This window comes from Pinus tabuliformis, chromosome 1_2 (genome assembly GCF_031772625.1).
Source record: "Pinus tabuliformis cultivar Carrire ecotype Pingquan chromosome 1_2, CPIR1, whole genome shotgun sequence".
NCBI lineage: Eukaryota > Viridiplantae > Streptophyta > Pinopsida > Pinales > Pinaceae > Pinus > Pinus tabuliformis.
In genome coordinates this window covers 964,881,227-964,902,520 of record NC_142298.1, presented here as the reverse complement: position 1 = coordinate 964,902,520, position 21,294 = coordinate 964,881,227, and positions in this window count along the sequence as shown.

Here is a 21,294-nt window from a genome sequence, read left to right as displayed (position 1 = left end):
TCCATACTTGCCTAAGAAAGCCTCTTTCATCTGTGCCCACGTTGTTATGGAATGCACTCCTAGACTCATGAACCGTTTTAATGTTGAGTATTTTAATGTGGCAGGGAACAATTTCAACTTTTGAGCATCATGTAGATAGTCATATGATCTGCATAATACTTCAAATTCGAAGAGAAATGTCTCCGGATCTTCGTTTCTTTTACCATGGAAATTAGGAAGAATCGAGGGTGATATATTTTTCATTGTGAGGGTTGTATCTTCATCAAGAATAGGGAATCCCGAAGGATCTTGATTTCCTCTGCCTCTACCCCCTCCTCTACCTCTACCTCTTCCTCTTCCTCTACCTCCAATCCTATCTTCTTCGCCATGGACATTGTGTACTTCTCCTTCCCCTTCTTTAGCCATGATAGATTCTTCAGAGCTAAGATAATGTTCTTATAATCTTTCTGGTTCCTCTATCAATGGTTGTTCAGAATAAGTTTCCAATTCCTCTTCTTCACTAGGAATTTCTAATTTTTCTCCCACAATTTGTTCACCAGTGGGGGATAGAAAGACTATTCTTGTGGTTGGTGATGTAGGATTTTCTTCAATTATAGCTTTAGTAGAAGAAGTAGGTGAAGTTCTAGATTGAATTTCTGATCTTGATACTTCAGGAAGTCTTTTTCAACCTCCAAATGGAATTCGGGTTTGAGTAGGTGGTGTGGAATCTCAAAATCGTGGTGGAGTGAGTGGATTTGTGGGAATTAAACTTCTTCCTCGTCCTACAAATCTACCCCTAGAGTCTCTATCCCTATGCATGTCATGTTTTAAATTAATGATGGTTTTTTTTTTTTTTACTTCTAATTGTACTTCCCCGGCAACGGCACCAAAATGTTTGGTCAATTCAATGTCCTTGAATTGGCAATCATAAATTGTCAACCAGGGTGCATAGACTAATGAAGTATGGGTGCACAATATGTGCTTAGAAGTTATTCATTAGGTCATTATGTATTTGTTAAGATCTAAACTCAATATGGGGTGGTGTTTGTCAATTGTATTAGTGTTGTAATTCTTAGGGATGTTGATTAAGTTTCCTAGGAATTAATCTCTATCCAATTAGTTCATGGATGATGTGAGAGTGATTTTTCTTATGTTAGATTGTTTGGGATTTTTTACCTTAAATCTCTATGCTACAGCTCCTAATTCTCTTAAGTGCAAAAAGAAACCTATTTTATCATCTATGAAGGAATACCGTTGAACTCAATTGTTTTAGGAGAGGTCCTCTCACTTGTTCAATTTCTGCTCAAACAAAGTAACCCAAGCAACATCTATATTGTGACTTGAACACACTTAAATTACTCTGGATAATAAGAAAAGGAAAGAACTGTGCAGTACCAGGTATAAAGAAAATTAGATAGTAGTCTAAACTAGGTATAAAGAAAATTAAAGTTCTTATGCAGATAACAATTCGCTGGCTAGATCATTATGCAACATTGTTACATAAAACAGAGCAATTGAAGAATTAAATGAAATCAGATTGTATTTGATTAAAAACCTGCCACTGTTTGTAGGGGCCCTCCACATAGCAGTTCAGAGCTTCAAATAAACACAATGCTTGCACACAAAAACCAATTTCATTCACACAAAATTCACAGACTTGTTCATAAACACATCATTTAGCACACACCCAAATAACAGTGCGACCATTAGCTTTATAGCAGGTCTCTTGGAATAACTGTATGAATATTTAAAGCCTAATATATCTTAATCCTATCTAAACTTATATTGTGAAACCATTGTTTTACTATTCTGAAAGCAAAATGATAAGGTTTCAGTTGGTCTCGGGTTCTATTATGTGTTAATCGGCGGTTGACTTGTAGTTTGATCGTGATCTCCTGTGCTTCTTTTGGAAAAAAGTTTCGAGTGGATAGGAAGGTATCCATGAGGGAGTCATCCTCTATCCATCTACACCTTCTTCTATTGACCTGGAGCTCTAGAACCTCGCAGACAATGAAGACAACTATAGGATCCTGGACGAGCTGCGGAAATAGACTGATTCGATAGCCAATTGTAACTTTAATTAAAACAATAGGGTCTACAGTTGAATATGAACAAGAAAACATACTAATTCATAACTTCATCAAAACATGGTAGATATGCCTTTATTTAAGTGGTAAATATATATGAAAAAGAGAGGATCTTTAGGCAAAAAGGATGTCATGGTAGGACAATCTTCAAACTCTACAAGTCTTGCAGCTTGAAAATAGGGTAGAGTTTTACAATGAAAATCCAAATCCTACTGAGGTTCTAAGCCTCTCTACTTATACATCTGAAGTCTCCAACGACTTCCTTATGATTAGGGAGGCTTGACTCCCAAACTCGAGATAAACTGGTGCTTTGTCTTTCACTTGCTCGGCTACCTTCTAGTCCTCATGATTTGGCTATTTGCACTCCAAGCTGATGGAGGAATATTCGAATGGAGGGTTAGTAAATGAGGAGGATTTACCTCCTATAATCCCTCTCCCTTGTCCCATTCGATTTTTGACCTTGGTCATTGCCAAAATTCCTTGCTTTTCTCCTTTAATCCTGCATTAAATGCACATTAGACCACAACGAAAAATATCCAACTCCAACTCATCTCATAAACAAAATATAATCAAAAGTATGTAATAAGTTATGAGAATAGTTGGTTTGACTAATCTAGGAGGTGAATTAAGGCTCATATAATTACCCAATGATGAGGCTCATCATCACCCCCTACTGAAAGTTTTGTTCCTCCTCTGAGCAACTTAGTCAATATCCATATCCTTCAAGGCTCTGGTAGCCTCTCTAACATCCCATGCCTCTGTTGTGGTCTCCTCTTCTTGTTCATAGAATCCTGCTTTCTTTTCTACCTCTTCCCACTGCCTCTTTTCTTCTTCTTCTTTTCTCCCTTCTAGCATCCCTCAGAGTAGTGGTGGACTAAGTTTTAGGCCTATCCAATTGACCTTCAACCTTTGCATAGATTTCTTATACAAAAGTGTCTTGTTCAGTGCCTCTCTCAACCTTTGAGGGGAGTGATATTCTCTTATCTTTAAGTTGTATGGCAATCTGTTCCATCTCCTTAGGCAAGCATGTATACTATCATCTCCTAGCAGCCTAAACATGTCCTCAAAATGTGAAATTGCTTGCTCTTGGGTAGTGAGATATATAGGTGCCAGCTACGGATCATTTTCAATAAAATTATGGGTACTGATGAGGGCCATGGGATTTTATTGTTCAGCTCTGACCAAAAGAGGTTCAATTTTCTCCCTTGCCAATATCCCTTTCATCTCTACAACCCTTGACTCCTCATGGTTCATCCATGATGCCAAAGCCATTAATTGTAGATCTCCTAGCTTAGCTTTAGGGTCCCATACATTCATGTCTGTGAGGGCCATGTTGTGCAAATAAAACTCAGCCATTTTGGCCTTATCCTCTAGTGTACTTTGATCACAAATATCAATAAATTGCCTGTAGTCTTGGAATGGCATGGTTCCCCTATGTGCTAGTGCTTTATTCTGAAACTGCAACCATTGTTCTTTAAGGTAGAGAGCATAGAATTTAGCTGGCATCCTACACTGGATTGCTCCAAGGAGAGGTTGGCCATACATGCTAGTTGGTTCTCTCTTTCCTGCAGTTGTCCCCTCAGCCATGCATTTTCTGTCTCTAGTTGATTTCTCATTATAGATTCTCTATCCCTTAAGCTACTTAACTCTCTACCCATTTCTTTGAGTTTCTCCTCCATGTGCCTATGTCTTCCACCCCCTTTGATTTTGCGATCTGCATCCATCAGTGAGTTCTAGTCCTCTCCTTCTCAAGCTCGAAGAACAGTGGGATGGAAAATGTTTGAGGTATGACCCTGACTCCTTCAATAAACTGGTAATATGAGTCCAGGTTAGGTTGGGGGCTGGGCTCTTTTGTCTCTGGGTCCTCCTCTGTAGCTTCTTGCTGCTCCCCTACCTTTCTTTCCAATTTCTGCGCCTCCTGTAGATTCAGTAGAGTATCCTATAGGACTGTTTTTGCTTCCTGTAGATTTTTCTGTGGATCCTGTAGGATTGCCTTACCCTCTAAGGAAGTTGATCTAGTAGTAGGCCTCCTTACATAGGTGTTAGGGGACTTAGGGGAAGGCATTTTGTCTTTTTTTGTAGGGGAATCTTCAATCTCAATAGGAATTTTGGTTGATGTTTGTGGCTTCCCTGGTTTTGTGGGGTCTGCCTATGCCTTTTTCCTTTATTCTTGATTGGGGTGCTGAGAGCAGTGATGGCAGCTGCTGCCTCTCTCTCAGTGGTCTCTGGAAACACCCTAGGTGACTCCTCATTATGTTATGTCCCCTCTATTCTATTGCGTTCTTCCTCCCTGTCTTTCCTGTCTTCTTCTTCTTGTAGATCTTCATCATCTCTATCAGTTTCCTCCTTAATTTCTTCGTCTATTTCTTCATCATCCTCCTTCTCTTCTCCCTCTTCTTCTTCATCTTCATCATGTTCCTCTGTGTCAACTCCTTCTTCATCCATCTCATCCTCATCTCCTTCTGTATCTTCCTCTTCATTAACACTAGGACTAACATCATAAGTGAGAGCTTTGATGTCATCCTCTGCTAGCATGTCTCTGAAAACTAACCATGTTATAGGGGTTCTAAGGTTTTAAAGGGAATCTTCAATGAGGATCCTAATTAACCCATGGTGTGCTAATTTTTGGGAATTCCCCTCCTTCACTTTAATGCTTGAGTCTATGAGTGATTTAAGCAAGAAATATGGTATGTTGAGCCTTTGGTGAGGGGGTGTTTCCACTCCAAATCTTAATTCTTTAAGGATCAGGGAAATGATAGCCATAGAGAAAACTATATCTACCCTCACATGAGATGTATTTGATTAGTTGGTAGCCTACCTCACTTCATGGATATGGCATAATTTCCCTTCTTACTCCATTTTTGTCCTCAGTGGGTTCCTCACCTTCTAAAAAGAATTTTCTTTTGGCAACCTGGCTATCTCCTTTGTCTTCTTTTCTCCATGGGATTCCTAGGGGAAGTGTGGTGACCCTGCTGATTAGATCAAGGGTGAGACCCTGTTCATGAGATCAGGGGTGAGATCTATAGTGAGGCTCCTTATTATAACAGTGGCAAGGATTTTGGTGTGTGGAGTGAGGGAGAGAGAAAATTCTTGAGCCACCTTATCATCATACCCTCTGAATTTTTCGAAAAACCCCATCCAGTTATGTCTTGTGAATATTTCAAGCACTTGGGGGTGTTGTTGGATTCTCACAGTGTTTTTGGGCTCTCTCCTATTAAACCCTCTTGTCATCTTGCTGGTGAATCTTGAGGAGAAAGTGAGAGGGTTGAAACAATTTTTCAAATGCAGGAGAAAAATAGAGATGACTGTGTAATTAATTCCTTCACACAGTTGCTAAATTCACTCAAATTTAGAGTATCCTTGGTTCATTTACTTGCAAAGGGGAATGTAATTTTAGAGCCTACCTCTTTAGATTGGTTGTAGTGGCAAACTCCCGTGATATCCCTTCTGAACTCTTCTCTACCAATCCTGTAGAAAATCTCTATGTATCCTGTAGACAGTCTCTGTATCCTGTAGGAATTCCTATGCAGTGAACGATGGATCTTTGCTTTTGGTGGGTGGCCTGGGTTATGAGAGTGACTTGAGTGAGGGAGTTTTGAGGAGGTGAAATGCATGAGTGCATGGGAACGATGTTTTATTTCCTCTTATGGTGATTCGAGGTGAGGTGGTGTGCTGGAAGCAAAGGTACATTGCCATTTTTGGACTGTTGGTCCCCACTACTACCTCATCATTTCCCACTCCTCATAATCAGTTCCCACCTCGTAGATACATAGTTTAACTACTTTTTGTCCTACTCCTTCTCTGTATTTGAGTTGACTGCAGCCACGTGTGAGAGGACACCCGGTTGTGCATGTGCTGATTGAACGAAGGTGGCCAAGTTAACTGGCCACCTTTTCACTTATAAACCAACTATCTCGTAACCCTTACAATTTTTGACTACATGATGCATATGAGAGAGCGAGCGGGATACTTACCTATGGTTTCAATGCTATGCTGCAGTTATCGAAGACCAGATGTGTTGCTGTGTATATTTGCTGCATGCCATTCTTCTTCCTCCTCTTACTGTCTACTAATGACTTCTCTTTTTTTGCAGGTATCTGTGGTTGAGGATCTGATGACGCTGCTTTGGAGCTTCTAGATCATCTGGTGAAGATTTGTTCCAAGTGTGATTGGTATTCTGTGGGATAGGTTGCTATAGGATGTCCTGTAGCTGCTTCTCCCTCAGAATTCTTTAATAATTTTTCTTATTGGGGCTATGAGGATGGTGACATGGATGGAAAGAAGGAGTGGGAGTGTGGAGAGCAAAGGATACTCAGGTGATGCTCTTTACTCCTCTCTGTTTCCCTTTTTTCTTTGAAGACTAGAAAAACTGTTGAAACTGATCTTTTTTTTTTGAATGGTGAGTGTAGGGATGATGATGGTGGACGAGGTGAGGTGCTAGATCATGAAGAGGGTGAATTTTAGGGACCTAACAAGTCCATCATTTTCCTTTGGATTTCTTCCTGTAGGATTCTTGGGTCACTATAATTCTTTCAGGGGATCTTGTAGGAATACAGGGGATCCTGTAGAAAACACAGTCTTTGTATAAATCGAAGCAATGGAGTGGAAAAATGACAAAAATGATGGAGGGATGCATGGTAAGGAGTGAAAAAATGAATATGTGAGTGGCAGGGGTCTCCTTGGGATCCTCTTTTGCTCCTTAACTGTCCTTCTCGCCCACCTGCAAATGGAAATTTCATGATATTATTTTTTTGAAGAACAACTAGGCTGCCTCAGAGAGGTTTTCACCCTAGTTGTTTGCCCTGGGTGCCTCAAGAAAGGTTTTCACCCAGGGATCTTCTTATTCTCTTTTTGTTTTTGTTTTTTCTCTCTCTCTATTTTTTTGTCATCACTGGGCCGCCTCAAGAGGTTTTCAACCCAAATATGGGACTCAGGCACCTCATGGAGGTTTTCACCTGAGTCCTTATTCTTTTTTCTTTTTTCTCAGTGATTTGATGAGGGAGGAGCTAGAACTTGCTCCACTATCATCACTATTTTATTGATATCATCAATGAACTCTTGTTTTGATAAAGGTCTCTTGTACATTTTCAATCAGTGTCCTTTAAGAAGCAAAGGAATGGCTTCTTCATCTATGGTTTTGATTTGCACTGAATCATTATCATGGCATCTTTCCACAACATAAGGTCTGATCCATCTTGTCGTTAACTTTCCCTTGAAGTCTTTATACCTAGAATCATATAAAAATGCCCAATCGCCTTCTTGAAATTTCTTCTCCTTAATATTTTTATCATGCCAGATCTTCCTCTGAAGTTGAACTACCTCTGTATGTAGGAGGGCCTACATTCTGAATTCATCCAAACCATTCAATTGGAACAATCTCTCTTTTTGTGCACTGCTGAGATCCAAATCTAGTTGGGCTGCCATCCTTAATGTGTTATATTCAAATTCAATGGACAACAAGGCCTTTTTCCCATAGACCAGCTCATAGGGTGTGAATCTAGTGGTGGTCTTCCATGTGGTATTATAGGCCCATGTGGCCTCAACTAGCCTTTCTGCCTAATCCTTCCTTCTACTACTTACCACCTTGGTTAAGATGCTCTCTAGTGCTTTGTTGGTCACCTCCACTTGCCCATTAATTTGTGTATGATAGGGAGTGGAGGTCCTATGCTTGATCTTGTGATGGCTGAGTAGTTCTTCAATCATGTTGGAGGTAAACTGGCTACCTTGGTTTGTGACCAGCTCTCTAGGGTACCCAAATTTGTAGAATACATTCTCCCTTAGGAACTCAGCCACCTTCTCTTCTGTTGTTGCCTTAATTGCCTTGGTTTTAGCCCACTTAGTCAAATAATTAGTGCACACAATAATGTACTATTTTTTCTTTGAAGGAGGGTCAATAGGCCCAATGAAGTCCATGCCCCACTTGTCAAATGGCTCGAAAGTCACTTGAGGTTGCAGAGGCATTTCATCTCTTGGAGTAGGCCTTCCCATCCTCTAGCACCGATCACACTGACTAGTGTATTTTTTCACATCCTGATGAAGAGTGGGCTAATAATAGCCTGCTTGTAACACTTTGAATGCTATCCTCTTTGCTGCAAAGTGACCTCCACAAGGCCCATCATGACAGGTTAGAAGGATGTCAAAGACTTCCTCTTCCCTGACACACCTTCTCAAGATTTGATCTAGGCCAAGTTTGAAAAGATTTCCCCCAATCCAAGTGAAGGGGGCGGTTTTCCTGACTATCTTGCACTTTTTTTTGGAGGACAAGTTTGGTGGGAACTGTGCTGATACCAAATAGTTTGCTATATCCACAAACCATGGAGAGAGAACTGAAATAGAAAATAAGTGCTTGTCTGGTAATTGATCATCCACCATTCCTTCTTCACCTGCAGGCAAATTTACCCTAGATAAAAAGTCTGCAACAACATTTTCCTTACCAAGCTTATCAACAATCGTTAGATCAAACTACTGTAATAAAAATAACCATCTTATAATTGGAGCATTCACATCTAGTTTGTTCATTAAATATTTGATTACAGCATAGTCAATATGCACAAATGTTTGATAGCCTGTAATGTAATGGCTGAATTTGTTTAATGAATGCACAACATCCAGGAGTTCCTTTTCGGTTGCTGTATAATTTAGTTCAGCCTTTGATAAGTTCTTATTGATAAAATAGATAGCATAAGGAAGTTTTTCATCTATTTGACCTAGGTCTACTCCTATGGCTTTGTGTGATGCATCAGCATGAATATGAAAGGGGAGGGTCCAGTTTGGGCCTCGGAGAATTGGTGCAGTGGTTAACTTATCCTTTAGGATGTCTAAGGCCTCTTGACAACTTTTTGACCATATAAACTCAGAATCTTTGGCCAACAAACCAAATAAAGGAGAGGCCAACTTGCTGAAGTCCTTTATGAACCTTCGGTAGTATCCAACTAACCCTAGGAAACTTCTGACATCTCTTTGCTTTTGAGGAGGTGGGACCCTTTGGATGATAGCTATTTTGTTTGGGTCCACCTGCAGTCCTTGCTGAGATATTGAATGACCTAGCATGGTCCCTGTAGTCATTAAGAATTCACATTTTTTAGGACTGAGAGACAGGTTCATTTCAATGCATTTGTGTAGTACTTTTCCTAGGTTAGACAGGGCTTCTTGAAAATCACAGCCATAAGGTGTAAAATCATCCATATAAATCTCCACCGCATCATGGAATAATTCGATGAAAACACTCAATACTGCTTTCTAGAAAGTCGTAGGAGCATTGCATAGGCCAAAAGGAAGGACCCTATAGGAAAAAGTACCCCAAGGATAGGTGAATGTGGTCTTATCCTAGTCTTCTGGGCAGATCTAGATTTGGTTGTACCCACTGAATCCATCTAGGAAAGAGAAAAACCTTTTCCCTACCAGGCCATCTAGCACTTGGTCAATGAAGGGTAGAGGAAAATGATCCTTCTTTGTGGCTTTGTTCAACTCCTTGTAATCGACACAAATCCTCCACTTACCATTTTTCTTGGGAACTAACACCAAAGGAGAGACCCACTCACTGTCGGAGATAGGGTAAATGAATCTTGCATCTAGCAGTTTTTGCAGTTCTTATTTGACTATATCTTTAAGAGTTGGATTCATCCTCCTTTGTGGTTGCCAGACTGGCTTGCAACCTTCTTTGATGTATATGTGGTGAGTACACACTGAGGGGTGTACTCCCTTCATTTCCTTGTAACTCCAAGCGAAGGCTTCTAGATTTTCCTTTAACATGTTGCATAGCTTCTCCTCTTTGAGAGAAGAAAGAGATGGATTGATTTTCAAGGTTCTCTCTGGGCCGAATTCTATGGTTTTGACATGGAGTGGGTTGGAATCGGCCAAGCATAAGTCAATTGGATGATTGTTTTGGGTTTCCTTTACTACTTCTTCTAAAGGTAATGAACCGGGAGTTGGACTTTGGAGCAAGTGTTCAATCAATTCATCCTCATATTGCTGTCCTCCTCCCATGGTTGCTTCCAAAGCATAAAGTTGGGTGGAATAAACTTCATCTTCTTCCTCCTCCTCCAACCATAAAGGTAAATCATGCTCTAGAGAAGGTTGAGCAGGAGGGTATAGGACTAACTGCTTGGACATATGCCCATTCTTGATGGTCATATTCCCAGCTCTGCAGCTAATGTAAGCATCGGAAGTGGCCAACCATGGCCTCCCAAGGATGAGAGGATAACCAATAAGCTTAGCCTTAGGCTGGAGAACTAGGAAATCTGCAGGGTACTCCCAGGAGTCAATGGAGACCATCACATCCTCCACAATTCCCTCAGGGGTTACTATGGAATGGTCTGCAAGTTGTAGAACTATTGTGGTCTTCCTCAATGACCCTTGGAGGTTGAGCTTGAGCATGGTGTCCTTGGTCATCACATTAATGGCAGCCCCAAGATTGATTAGAGTGTGTGGGACAATGGTGCCATTGATTTGCACATCTACTACAGGGCTTCCAGGGTCCAAATATTTTGGACAAATTACCTGCCCTAGCATTAAGTCAGATAGCTTCCCAATGACATTAATGGTAGGGGCATCCCTTTTTCACCTCCCTGGATGCTTGAAGAATTTCTCCTTAATCAACTTATTGTAAATGGGAACATCTTTTATTGCCTAGAGAAGGGGGATCTTTACACATGGATTTTTCAATTCTCCTAGAAGTTCAGTCTCTTCTGGGGTAGGCTGGAGTGGTTGGGCTAATCTCTCAGGAAATGGTGGATTTATTTTAAGGTTGCTTTCCTCTCTTTCTTCCTCAACCTCCCTAGGTGGAGGGGGAGGTTGTTATCTGGGAGAACTCTCCTAGATCTTAGGTTAATCTCCTGAATTTCCACAACATAAGCTAGACATGATGTCTCTGCACTGTATACTTGCTGAGCCTACCTATTGTTCAGGTTCGGATTTGGTTGGGCAGACATCTGGGGTTGCTTGGGTGGAGCAGAGTGTAGGAGTTGTGGTTGGGTAGGTGGTGGAGGCAATAGAGCTAGAGCATTGTTGTACTGCGGACTCCACCCCTGGGGTGGTGTATTCCACTGAGGTTGTGGTAGAGCATAAGGTTGAAATGACTGGCTGGATGGCTAGGAATGATACTGAGATGCATAAGACCAAGGAGGGGGTGTAGACCAGGAAGGATGAGCAGGGGGTCCCTAAGAAGGTATAGTTGTGGTTTGGTTGGGGTTGTAATATGCATGGGATGACCCTTGCATGCCTTGTTGGTATGGTCTAGGCCCATGAGGTCTCCTTTGGTTAATGTAGCAAAGCTGCTCAGTGACCCCTTCATCTCCTTGATATACAACTTTGAGTCTAGGTAAAGAAGGACACTTGTCTGTGGAGTGGTTTTCTTCACAAACCGAGCAAATTTCAATAGAGTTCAATGGGCATTCATTCCTAGGATGCCTCCTAGTGCATCTAGGACAAAATATGACCAAGGCTCTCTCTGCTTCCTCCTGCTTCCTTTTAATGTTCATGGTGTCCATTTTCAAGGCAAGGGTTTGCAACATCTCACTTTTGAAATCTTCCAGCATGTTTCCAATTTCACCCTTGATGGATGAGTTGGAAGACGATGTACTGGCTATAGGTTGACTACCCTTACCCTTTTTCCTGGTTGCCCTAGAATGGTTTCTAAAGACAGTCTTGATATCCTCATAGGGTAATTGGTAGATATCTCCTCCTGCTAACAAATGTAAGGTATCCAGAAGATCTTCTCTTACTCCCCTAAGCAGGACCAACTTTAGTGACTCAGGGTTAGGTGTGCACCTGGCCCTTTTGTAACGAAGCTGGAATCTTTCTTCATAGTCTTCTAAGGATTCATCATGGCCTATGGTCATCCTGAAAATTTCTTCTCTAGTATCCTTTTACTGACAGTAGTCCCAATATTTTTTGTTAAAGGCCTTCTACATATGAGCCCAAGTTGTGATGCTATCTCCAGGTAAACCCATGAACCAGCGCAATGTTGCATCCTTGAGGGTGGATGGAAGTAGTTTTAACTTTTTCTCATCATCTATATAGTCATAGGTTTGACATATAAGTTATAACAACAAAATCAAATAGGAAGATGGGGTCCTCTGTGGCCAGGCCATCAAATTGAGGTAGGGCAGAGGGGCTTATATTTTTCATATTAGTGTCCCCATTGATTTCCCTGATGGGGAAGGCACCCTACACTTTTTCTCTATTCTCTCCGTCATTTCGGTTTACAGCCATTGGTTCAGTAGGAATGGGTTCCTCTTCTTATTCTTCCCCTGTAGGTTCTTCAAATATGTCAAGTTGCTCACCTAAGGGTTCCTCCAGTTCACAACCACTGAAGAAGAGAGAAGGTTGGCTGTTGGGTGCAGTGGGGGTATTTGGCAAAAATTTCCCTAAGTTGTCCCTATTCCTACGAGGCATGAAAGGAAATATTTTTGGGTTGGTTTTGTATTCTTTTTAAAACTTGGAAAGTACTTGCAGAATTGAAATTTCTGATTGAATGAAAATTACTGATAGAATGAAAAAGCTACTTGCTGAATTGAAATCCTACTTGCAGAATGGAAAGGAAAGCAGATAATGAAAAATGAAAGAAAGGAAACAACTAGATTACTTTTGCAGAAATAAACTAATGGCAGAATATTGAAGACAAGAAGTAGAAGAAGAGAAAGCAGTAATCAAATTCTACTCAGACACCACCCTGACAATGGCGCCAAAAAGTGGTGAGTGCCAGTATTGCAGCAAGGATGCTGCAACTCCTGGGCTACCAGCTTTACTTATCAACCCGGGGTTCGTAAAAACTTGGAGGTGGCAGTGCCGTATGCACAAGTAAAAGTAATGGTTTTGCCTGTTGTCACTGTTCAGCTGGCGAGAGACCACTAGGGTTCCAAGCCGGACTTATATAGAGTTAGAAGAAGCTTGATTCTTTGATGTAAGAAGGGAAAATCTACTCTAAGAGAGTTACTTTACCACAGTAATGGAAAAAGCCAACATGTAATGCTAAACCACACCATACCCTAATTAACCATTTAAGAAGCTATGCTAAGTAGAATTGCTAAACCAACAATAAACAAATGCTACTATCTAAGTTGTAGAAGTAAAAATTGTTAGTGTCAGTGTCTTCACACTTCCATCAGTGATCAAATTGCTCTTTTGCATGCATATTAGGTGTCTCATTTGATCAACTGCATTCCATTAGGTCATGGATCAACTGATGGTAGTGGTTTCATTTCAGTTTCCCTCATGTCATATACCTGTTGGCTCATTCAAAACCTATTTTCAGTCATTTATAGTCATTTCAGTTCATTTCATTCAGTTTAGGGTTTAGTTTCACTAGGTCTAGGGTTTGTCATCATGGTCATCCAAAATTGAATAAAAAGGTCAACAGGGACATGAGGAGGATAAATAAGTTCATAGAAACATAAATTTACTTTTGATATGCTCAATAAATATTTTGTACCTCAAAACTTTGTTTTGAGGTGAAAACAAAGTTTTTTTCATTTTCTATACAAATTTCATGTAATTTAAGTGTTTCTATATGTAATAAGCTCAGCAACTATTCCTGGTCAACTTGCCAATTCCTGCCACTGCAAAAACAAAAGCACTAGGGCATCAGTCCATCTAATTGTTAAGAAAACGTCAAACCTCAAATGAAAAACAAAGTTTTTGAGAAAAAGTGACTAAGACTTTATAAAAGTGGGTTTGCAATGAGGAAAAATTAAAGTGCATCATTTATAAAGTGAATTCATGCTAGCTATTCATTTCATTGTGCAAAACATCAAGTGGAGAGCCAAAATTGTGATTTGAAGGGAAATTGAGCAAAGGAGGAAGAAAACCCAACATTTGCAGCAAATTTGCCTGGCACTGCACATCAGAGGGTTGGCACTATGCATCAGACCAGCACTGTGCATCAGACAGTTTCTGCCAGTGTAAAAATACACAGGTGTTGCGCATTGGGCCCAATGCACTGCGCATTGGCCAAGGAGGTTCCAAAATCACTCAAATTCATCCTAAACTCTCCCAAACGCTGCATTTCACTCCTACAAGTAAGTTTTCATTGATCTTGAGCTGAAATTAGTCTTCTTCATGTTTTCTTCATGAGTTTTGCTTCTTAAAATCAAAACCCTAGCTTGCCTTCATACATTTTCATCTCATTGCAAAACTTTCACTGCATTACAAAACCAACATCTTTTTCCCTTTTCCCAAACTTCATTGCCCTTAATCTACCCATTAATTCCATTTTCCCTTTCCCTATTCCCCTAAGAAACTAATTCCCTTCATTAAACCCTAAGTCCCTCATAAGTCAAAACCCTAATTTCCTAAATCTGTCCCTTCATTCCCCTACTCCACTTCACATTTGAAAAATCTCTTCATACTAATCTTCTTTGTTCTCACCCATTTTTCATTGTTCACCATACCATCATCACATCACATCACTATGACAAGCATCATGGAAAGAAGTAGTGAATCAAGTTTTGAAGAAGAAACACTTAGTGATAGCTCAAGGGAAAGAAATGTGCAGTCCAAGAAACCTCACAAGGGTGGAAAAATCATTAGGGAGGAACCTATTAGCATGAGTGAACTCCTTGCTTGCCCTCTAGCCACCACATGTTTCAGATATCAGTCCTATTTTGAGTTTTGTGAAATGGTTGAGAGGGTCAAATATCACCATGAGTTAGCAAGGCAGTTTGTGATAAACATGGATAATAATATGGTGCATCTTGCTGGGGTCAATTTCACTCTTTCACCAGCTATCATTGCAGAGGCTACAAGAATGCTAGATGTAGGGGAAAAGTGGAACAAAAGGCAAAATATTAGTAAGCAGCATTATGAACCTTATATCAAGGCCAAATACCATCGTAAACTTAACAGGGTGTTTCCTTTCAAATTATTGGAGGACCGGTATGTTTCACTCATGAAGCTTATCATCAAATACTTTACATGTGAGGGTAGGTTCTCCAGACTTTATGCCTACCACATCAGATTGCTTATGCACTTCACCAGGGTCAAAATGATGAGCATTCCTTATTTCATATGTAAAAACATAGAGAGGATGACAGTGATTGCAAAAAGAAAACCATATCCATAGCAGCTCAATAGTATTTATCATTTTTCTGTCATCAAAATTGTTGTTTTGCATCAGCTCACTCAGTTGGGAGTGTCATGGGAAACTTTCATTGCCCATGAATGGTTCAAGGGGCCTCAAATATTTTCAGATCCTCAAGAGGAAAGTGAACCTTTTGGGCAACAAAAAGAGCCAGGAATTAAAACAGATGAGGCTCATGTTCCTGTGTTTGTTACTTATGAAAGAGGCACTAGGATGCTTTTTGTAGCTTCCAAGCGAGTACTATCTCCACCAGGGGTGGAAGGGGTCTCATTTTCTTCACCGGACCATAGGAAAATGCTATCTTCACCGGGGGTGAAAGGGGCTTTGCCTTCTTCTCCAGCTAAACAGGTACAGGGTAGAGACAAAGGAAAGCAAAAGATGCATGAAGAAGGCCCTACTAAAGGGCAAGATAGGGATTTTGTTTTGATTGAGGAGGATGTCACTGATTTGGGCTCTCAAAGATCAAGACTCAAGGACATGATTATCAAAGAGAAGGAGGTTGAAATACAAGCCTTATCACTTGACCTTGAGAGGGCCAAATGGATCATCAACTTTCTTGAGCAGGAAAACAAGCAACTGGAAGATAAGCAAGCTATTATGGAGCTGCAAATGATTAGAGAAAATAGGCAAGTGGCAAAGAGAAGAAAAATCAAGATGACATCCCTTGAGCAAGAAATTGAGGCTGACCGAGAATCATGGTTGGAAAGGGTGAACATTCACCTTGAGAAGATGCTTGAGAAAGCCAACAAAGAGAAGAAAATGCTGCACCATATGGCCTATCACTACCTAACCCGGAACAAGATTTGCAAAACAAGGGTAAAGAGGCTAAAAGCTAAGTTAAGGAGAGCCTTGAGGGTCAAGAAAGAGCATGATAAACTCAAAATTTTGGTTGAAGCTTCATTAGCTCAGCAAAGCTCTTAATATGGTTGCTTCTTGCCAAATTTGAAGAAATTTTGGGAAATTTTTGTCATTTTGCAATTTTGTAAATAAAAACACAGGAAATTTCAGCTGATGCGTAGCACCACCGGCGCTGCGCATTGAGTTGGATCAATATTTTGCCAAATGGCTTGTAGTTTTGGATTCCTCATGAAAAAACAATGAAACCTAGAAAGTTTCATAAAATTTGGAGGAGATCTGGGTCACCTAAAGGGCAAAAAAACCCTAAAAAATGCCCTCTCTGCCACTTTTTGGACCCACAGGAACCAGTCTTGGGAGAAATGATTTTTGAAGGGGAAAATCAACTCCAAATCAGAAAATTCAAAGTGTTCCAGAAACTAGACAAGCAAAGCTTTCCAACAAGCTATTGTGGGCCTAATTTGGTGAAGTGGAAGGCCTCCACAAGCAGCCTTGAAGCGGTGCTACGTATCAAGCTGAGGGCATTGCACATCAGGCAAGTTTTTGCCAATTTTGCCTAAAACTCAGAATTTCGCCCAGTTTGACTATCAGTTGACTTTTTCTCTTCTCCTTGGTAAATTTGTGATGGTAAATGATGTAATATGATGTAAATTTGATGAAAAATTACTTGAGGGGGTAGATACATCAATTAGAGGTGGTTTGAGGGTGAATGAATCAATTTCCATAGTTTTAGAGGCAAGCTGTTCCATTGCCTATTTTCTAGGTCCTAGTTTAGATGTTGTTGAAATAGCTCCTTGACTCGTAGATTCGACCCTTGATGGCTAGTATAGGTGGTTTGATGCCTATCTTATGTAATTTCTTAGTCATTTGTAAAGGTTGGACTCTTGTGGATGCTTTGAGCTTTATTTTAAATCACTTCTACAGTTTGGCAAGGAAATGAACTAGGGTTTTGCAGCATTTTGTGGGATTCTTGTGGTAATGTGTCTTGGCATTGTTTCTTCCTTTGTTATTTAGTTTCTCTTATGTGTATATGTGCCAGCATCTATTTCTTTCTTCATAACTAAATGAATCAAGATAAATAGGTGGAATCCATTGATATTTAGTGCTCTGCCTTGAGGATACATTTAGTTTTTAATGTTTTCTACTATTTGAAGAGGACTCATGAACTTTGCATGCCCTCTCTAATTCCTCATTGGTATTAGAATTACCATCACACTCAATTCAAAGTGCCAAAACACCTACCTACCTCGCCCCACAGAACATCCTACAAATCTGAGTTGATTTCCCGGACCCAAAGCTGCCTTCTTCATTTGATCCAGCAACCAACCATCAAAATCAAACAAAATCCTCTGACCTAATATACCTAGCCTAAAATTAGTATTCATTTCAGTCATCTCAAGCCCTAGTTGCCAATATTCTAATTGAGATTGACAAGGAGAGAGCCCTCTCCCGACCTGGTAGGGCTAGCTACCAGGTTAAGCGTGGTTTGATGTTACCCTAGACCTGCCTTCCTTTAGCCTGAGGTAGATCCAAGACCTAACAAAAAGCATCAAACAATACTAATGTGCAAGCAAAGAAACTAAACTAAATCTATTTTCACTTTTTTGGTTTTTTTAGGCAAAATCAAGTATGCAAACTAATTGTCCTTGTGGATGTGAAAAGTTAATGGAAGGTGTTTGAGGATGGCTATAAGGTTTATGAAGTTTTTGGATGGTTTGGAGTGGTCCTAGGAGGATTTTTGTGACTTCCTAGAGGTTTCCCATCAATTCGGCCTCAAAAGAGGCCGTTTTAGGAAAATCTACAGGATGTACTAGAAACCTACAGGATGATCGTGTAGGAATTACAGGAAACCTACAGGATACAACTGAGAGCTAATTGTGAGGTGTTGGAGGTGTTGGGAAGTTTAGGAAAGGTGTGTGATAAGTGGAATGGAGTGTTAGAAGGTCTAGGATCACTCAGGACTCAATATCCAAGATAAGAGATGGCTAGATTCACTCAATATGTTTAGGAGAATTTCAATGAAAAATGATGAAAAACTAGTGAGGGTGATGGTGAAACAAGGGATGGCTAAGGTGGATGAAGTGGAAGGTGACTGCTGGTTATGAAGTCTTGGTCTACTCCTGACGTACTTGCTCTGCATAAAACATGTGTGTCTTCCAAAAAGAACTATGCAACAAGATACATTTTCATAAACTAGAAAAGCATGAATCAACTGCCTATATTATACATGAAGAAAGTTGTTGAAGGGAATGAAAGCATGAGTGAGATCTTATTGCAGAAATGGAGATGGAAAAAGATGACAATGAAATCTGCCTTGCAACATTAACCAACTACTGAATTAAAGACAACAAACTCCAAAGCTCATAAAAGAACTAGAAATCTGTGTTTTTGGGGCTACTGAAGGGTCCCTTCCTCAAGTCATGGTTCCAAAGGGAGAAAGTGATGCCGAGACACCTGCTAACAACCTTGTGGTGATGTTTTTTATACTTGCTAACCTGCTACTTGAAAGAAGGCACAAATGGAAGAAAACTATCACAAACCCAATCTAATCTACACTACTTGTAATGGAAATTCATCTACTAAGCAAATTAACAATTAAGCTATGAATATACACTAAGTATACATGTACAATAAAGAGGAGCCTTGGCTGCTAGGGTTGGGCCCTAACCCAAGAGCTTTAGCCCTCTGAGTTAACTTAGTGCTGGCTCAAAACAAAACTCATTCTTATTACCAAAACAACATATTACATCAAAAGAACTGTCACAAGTCTTGCAACTCTAAAATAGAGTAGAGTTTTACAATGAAAATCTGAATCTTATTGAGGTCCTAGGCCTCTTTGCTTATACATCTGAAGTCTCCAACGACTTCCTTACAATTAGGGAGGCTCGGCTCCCAAACTTGAGATAAACTGGTGCTTTTTATTTCACTTTCTCGGCTGCCTTCTAGTCCTCATGATTTGGCTATTTGCACTCTAAGCTGATGGAGGAATATTCAAATGGAGGGGTAGTAAATGAGGAGGATTTACCTCCTATAATCCCTCTCCCTTGTCCCATTCGAGTTTTGACCTTGGTCTTTGCCAAAATTCCTTGATTTTCTCCTTTAATCCTGCATTAAATTCACATTAGACCACAAAGCAAAATATCCAACTCTAACTCATCTCATAAACAAAATATAATCAAAAGTATGCAATAAGTTATGAGAATAGTTGGTTTGACTAAGCTAGGAGGTGAATTAAGGCCCATATAATTACCTAATGATGAGGCTCATCAATTGGGTTTATGTAATGGATGCTATTGTTTCATCATTGTTTCATGTCCTATGCTTCCCCAATGAAGGGATAATTATTACGATTGATCAAATGGCTTATTCTCCTGATGATCCCAATGCATTGGTAACTATGTTACCTCCATATCATGGGGCTGCACAAATCTTGGGCTTTTGGGTAGTCGGCCATAAGCACAGGATTCCCTTCCTACATGTTGGGTAGCCTCAAGAAGAACCAGATGCAGTGTGACCTAAACCTAACCCCTCTCAAACGGGTTTCTGATGTGCTTTGGTTTTGACCATGGGCTGGTGGAGGATTTTCAAGCTCCCTATAAGAAAAGCATATATGTCATAACATAATTTATTTATGGCTGTTATTGGAATCCTATCCCACTGATTCTACCCTAACTAATAGATTTTTTTCCCTACTACGCAAGTGGGCTTAAATCTATGTGTGTTGTTAAGTTATTAATGTGGAGTGTTGAAAAGTCTTGGCTTAGGAGTGCTAACCAATATCTCATTCACTTAGGGTGTGAGTGTGTGTTTAGAAATGTGTATTTCAATGGGTTAATTTAAAGCATGTTTTAGGATGCCAATGTTACTGAGAAATCAAGTGTAAAAACTACAAATGATACTGAAAATGAACAATAATATAATAGCAACCTTAAACACACGATTCCCCACCCAAAAAGGCTATGAAGCAATAAAAAAAATGATGAAAAAACAAGCAACCCAAAGACCTAAATGACTCAAAATATCAAATTTCTATTGTGACTAGGATCTATGTCGAAAGCTACTGAAATGGTGCAATAAAAACTAGCAAAAACAATATGATAAGTGTTGGAAGATAACATAAAACAAACTGCAAAAAACAAGGAAACTTAAGAGGACCCTAAAGAAGAAATGAAACACAAGTCTCAAGGGGAAACATCTTGATGCAAATATGGCCTAAAAATATTGAACAATAAAAGGAAACAAAGCTAGAAAATAGTGGCTAAAAGTTATGAAAACAAGACTCCTCAACTTAACAACTTTCTTACTAAATGGCAGAGGTGTACTCTAAACCCTAAGGGGTTGTTTCCTTCCTCTTAAAGAAAAAAATACTAAGAGAATCTAGGCCTTGGGATGAATAGGAAAAGTAAATAAAATCCTTCCCAACGTGTAGACATAACCCTCGAAAAAAATCTTGAAAAATGCAGAAATTTGGAAAAGGGAGGGAGGCAGTTTTTGACCTATTTCCTGCACAGTAGCATAGCTTCTAGCCAAAATTCTGTGCTGCTTAATGTACATGGTATATAATAATCCAAATGGTTTTTTGGGTCCCTGAAGCTCTCACTTCATAGATTTATTATAGACAATGCTAACTCTTTCTTGACTAGTACATGTGACTTGCAAAAAGAAACGAAAATGTAGAAGTACAATGTTTTTTTCTAGAAAGGACTAAAAAGCTAAAAATGGAAATAGAAAGTGAGAGGAAAAAAATTCTAAAAAAAGTTGAAACAATAGGCACCAAGGCTCTAAATTTTAAACTAGTTGATTCGCCATTTGTTGACAATTAAAGACCCAGCGGAGTCACCATTTGTTGATGACTAAAGGCCCAATGGAGTCTCCATTTGTTAGTATGAAAGTGTTTAGAAGGTGTACCAAAAACCCTCGCTTTATTTACTGGTAAAAAATAACCCTAACAACAACAAAAATAAGTGAAGAAGTTTCTAACACTTTTTTAATCTGTAAAACACCCATTAGAATACCCCGCAAAGAATAGTTATGCAAAATGGAAAAGTAGACAACAAAAAAATAGCAGTGTAAAACCAATGGACATAAAATAATATTGTTATTAAAATAAAGTAGATTACACCCGATGAGGAGAATATGTAGACTCAGATCTACAATATCCCCCTCCATGGGATAGGTTTTTTGATACCCTACGCTTCAGCTTCAACTCTCTCTTAATGGATTTAGTGGGAAGAAGGAAGTGATGGTGCCTTGAACTCAAAAATGGGAGCTCAAATGTTATAATACGATAGTGAT